At 45.7% G+C, this 4,265-nt stretch overlaps 1 protein-coding gene across 2 annotated transcripts in view; it reads right to left on the bottom strand.

Annotated features, from left to right (window-relative positions):
* The window catches only part of RGS12 (regulator of G protein signaling 12), an 87,434-nt gene extending 84,770 nt beyond the window's left edge, over window positions 1-2,664 (bottom strand). For both annotated transcript variants that reach the window (XM_042467659.1, XM_042467660.1), the window contains exon 1: window positions 2,624-2,664. The gene's annotated coding sequence lies outside the window, so the exon portion shown is untranslated. The remainder of the gene's footprint in view (window positions 1-2,623) is intronic.
* Between the last annotated feature and the right edge of the window lie 1,601 nt (window positions 2,665-4,265).

The following is a 4,265-nucleotide window of genomic DNA, read 5'->3' as shown; positions in this document are numbered from 1 at the left end:
TGTCTCATCCACAGGACGCCATGAATCGGGCTTTATCAAAGGCAGTTAACAACATTTTTGATTTCATTTTATAAATATATCTTCCAAGAGGTCTAAATCAAATTAATCTACTCCATAACATTAAGTATCCCTATGCATACCCAGAGTGTAAAAACCATAAATGAGGCATAGGAACCCTATGATTTTCACATGAATCCATAGACAATGTGCCCTTCTTTACGTGGAGATCGGTTCCAGACTCCTCCACATAAAGCGAATTCCACCTATGCTCGAGCCCCAGTTAAATGAATGGGGTCGTGCACGCAGCCGGCACATGCGCACCATGGGCCGCACGCCCATTGTTTCCTACAGGACATGCCACACCTTTTCCCACATATGCGGAAAGCCGCATAAAGCGCATCCCCGCGTATGACGCGAGTGCACTGTAATTGTAAAATCTCAGTTACATTGATGTCAACATCAATTGTTATAGCATTCGTTGTTAAAAGTAAGAGTATTCATGAGCTCTCGTGCCCCAGAAAGGTGTAGTCTACAGTAGCACCATAAAGTATGGAATCTATGATATGGACAGGTTGCATACCTGTAACGGTAGTCTTCGAGTGGTCATCTCAAATACATACAATGGGTTATACTGCACCTGCACAGGCTGCTCAGAAAACTTCTAGAATCACTGGGCAAGTAACTTTGCAACTTTTGCGGTAGCATCCATGTTTTTGCACTGTGGCGCAGAGAAAATAAGGGATCTGTGATGTTTGATGGTTCAGTCTAGGAGTATGGATGTGATCTGATTGGAACAAAAGTTTTGGGGTGGATCCCATGAAAAAAATTCTGAGGATCCATGCAAAAGGGTGTATTCAAAAGCACAGGATATATGGTTTTTATGGTTCAGTCCAGGGAGACAGGTAATGTTTTATTTGATTGGAGTTGGGTATAACCCTCTGTAAAAATAACAACGATGATGAGGAGAGCAAGAGGCCCCATTTTTTAATTCCATCCAGTGGTTTTTATCCAACTCCAACCTTTATGTCACCTGCAAAAAAGTCTGTGGCTGCATCCCATATTGCAGAATAATCCGGATTAACACCGCATGAACTGCCCTGGCTCAATCGCTGGGGACTCTGGAATGGTAGTTTGTTGTGGGCCCAGAGAGCCACAACAAACTACACCCAGAATTCCAGAGCACTGAACCAGGACAGTCATGTGGTGTTATCTGGATTATTTCAATAGGTGTGGATGCAGCCTGTATCACTCCAAACATTTTGGTCTGATCCAATGAGCAAAACTCAACAGCAGGCTAACCTCTGAGATCCTTAAAGAACCTCCATCATATGTACTTTTCTACTGTGGCAAGCTGGGTTGGTTATCATCGCCCTTTGCTTCTGCTTTGACAGTGGGACTAACATCCCAAGGAAACCCCAACAGAAACACCTGGGAGGAAGTAGGGTGCTTCCCAGCTGAAAGCAAGGGAATGGCACCGGAGAACACATCCAGGGCAGAGGAAGGAAGGAAGGGCAAAATAGAAAGGAGGAAGAAAAAAGGAAGGAGGGAGGGAGGAAGGAGGAAGAGAGTAGGAGAAAGAGAGGTTGGAGAGAAAGGGAAGGAAGGATAGAAGAGAGAGAGATGGAGAGGAGTAGGAGGGAGGAAGGGAAGGAAGGAAAAAAGAAAGAAAGAGAGAGTAAAGGAAGGAAGAAAGATAGAAAGAGGGAGGGGTTGGAGAAAAGGGAAGGGAGGTAGAAGAGAGATGAGATGGAGAGAAGGAAGGAGGAGAAAGAAAAGAAAGAAGAGAGAGATAAGGAGGAAGGAAGATAGAAAGGAGGGAGGGGGGGAAAAGGAAGGGAGATAGGAATAGAGGCTAGTTCGGAGTACGTAAGGGACGGAGGGAGAAGTGGGGAGAAAAGAAGAGATAAGAAACGGAAATAAAGGCGGGGGGTTGGTAACAATGGAAGGTATTATAGAATAGAGGAGAGCTAGATGGGAAAAGGGTAAAGTAGGGAGGAAAGGGAAAGAGGAAATAACGTAGAGAGAGCTCAACGGAAGGCCGGCAGGAACGGAAAGGAGGGCGGTTTGGAGCACAGGACGGGCGGAAAGAAGAGACAGAGAAAGAGAGCATAGAGAGAAAGGAGGAGGGAAGGGGAAGGAGGGAGGGAGAATGCGGGAAGGAGGGATAGAGGAGAGAAGGAAGGAAGGGAGAGAGAGAGAGAAGAAGAGAAGGAAGCAAAAGGGATGATGGAAGGGGAGGAGAAGGGAGAAGCAGGCAGACAGTGAGACTTGTTGACACTGAGAACCTTTTGTTGCCAGGCCAACCTTTCTCAGTCTCCTCCTTTCTCCTCGGTCTCCCGGCATTTGAGGAAGCAGCAGCAGCCCCGGGCAACCAAAGCTCCCTGCTCCCAACTTCTCTCTCTCCCTGGACCTCGGTCTCGCTCGGCGTCAGAGCCGCAAGCCTGGGCTCAGTGCTAAGGGCATCCGGGGAGGGTAGTTTGCTGTGGAACCGAAGCAAAGCTCTGGTATTCATTGGCACGGAGCCAAAGGCCGTTAAAAAGCGGCGTCGAAGCGGATTACTCCTGGGGTGGCGGAGGCCCCTCGCCCCCACCACCGCCCCAGAGGCAGCCCTCTGCCCTACTACCTGCTCCCTCCGAGGAGGAGGAGAGGAAGAAGAGAGGGAGGCTTCCGAGGGCCTCAACGGGAACACAAAAGTCAACTCTGGGCCGCCGCCGCCCGTTGCCTGGGAGGACGCTGCCTCCGCGCCCGCCTTCTCTTGCTTCCCACCTCCTCAATCATTGGTCGGTGGGAACGTCAATCACCGGTTCGAAGATTGGAAGGACTACGGGTCCCGACGGGCCATTCCTCGCGAGGCATGTCGGAAATAAGCATTTTGGTTTATTATTGGAGAGGGAAGGGGATAAGGTATTTTTTATTTGCTTTGACTGCATCCCACTGGAGAATAACCCGGTTGGGACCGCTTTAAGTCTTTGTGTGGCTCTTTGCTATGGAATTTGGGAGTTGGGAGTTTGTGGGCCAGGCCTCATGCTGAACTACAGATCCGCAGATATTCCACAGCATTGAAAAACAAACTCCACTCCCAGAATCATAGGCAAGAGACACACAAAGAGTTAAAGCGGTCCCAAACCGGGTTACTTCTTCTCCAGTGTGTTTGGGACTTTCTATGTTCTTAATGGTGTGTTTGGGGGCTGAAGGAAGACTGTGAATCCACCAATAATGCAAACAAATGGTGCCATTGAATGAGCAGATGGGATGTGGGGTGAGGAAGAGAGAAAAATAGAGTGGCAGAAATAGCTAAATATAATCAAAAATGTTCAGTCTAACTTTTCCCACTAAATAGAATTTATCAGGTGATTAAAACAGACAGTTAATTACATTAATTCCTTATACTTTTATTCACAATTATTAACATTAAAGAAAGTTTTCTGTGGAAAATATTCAACTTGTACCATAGATCAGATGATGCTCTCTCTCTCTCTCTCTCTCTCTCTCTCACACACACACACACACACACACACACACAAACACAAACACAAACACACTTTATATTGTATGCCACCATGAAACTCCATGAAAAAGGGCAGGATAAAATATAGATATAAATAAAAAATAAATATACTGTAGATCAATGAACAGAAATTCCCCTATGTGTGTTAGTGCTACTTCTGCAGCCAAAATAGAAGGAGAGTACAGTACTTTCCAAAGAAATGAAAACCTGTCTTAGAGTTCACGTGGGGTCCCATCTATAAAAGCAATGATAAAGGCATGTGCATGGACTTCAAGTTATTCAGCAAAGTCTTTTCCTCTGAAGGTATTTGATATTCCAGTGCAAAAGAGCTCTCCACAGCTGTTCTTACAAATTCTCTGCCTTTTCTCCAGCTTTGTTTACCATGAACCCTGAAATCTGGAATCTACTCCAAACCTGTGTCAGAGTTTTGCAAGTGTTTTGCAATATTTTATAACAAAAACCTTGTGTTTTGCAGCACATCTAAAACTTGAGATACAGACACACCAAGTCAGGGGGGCTGGTAAACATTTTGCAACTTCCATGTCTTGCAAAATTTTGCAACAAAACCTCCATGTTTTGCAACACCCCATAAATGAATAATGGAGTCTGAAACCATGGTCCCTATGTATTAAGCCTAGAAACACCAACAATTTCCAATTTGCTTTGAACCTGTATTGAAGTTTTGCAGTGTTTTGTAACAAACCCACCATGTTTTGCAACAGCCTCATAAATGAATAATGGGTATCTCAAACCAGGG

The sequence above is a fragment of the Sceloporus undulatus genome, chromosome 5, assembly GCF_019175285.1.
Source record: "Sceloporus undulatus isolate JIND9_A2432 ecotype Alabama chromosome 5, SceUnd_v1.1, whole genome shotgun sequence".
NCBI classification, from domain to species: domain Eukaryota; kingdom Metazoa; phylum Chordata; class Lepidosauria; order Squamata; family Phrynosomatidae; genus Sceloporus; species Sceloporus undulatus.
The sequence above is the reverse complement of the archived record's forward strand: the minus strand, read 5'-3'. Positions and strand labels throughout refer to the sequence as shown.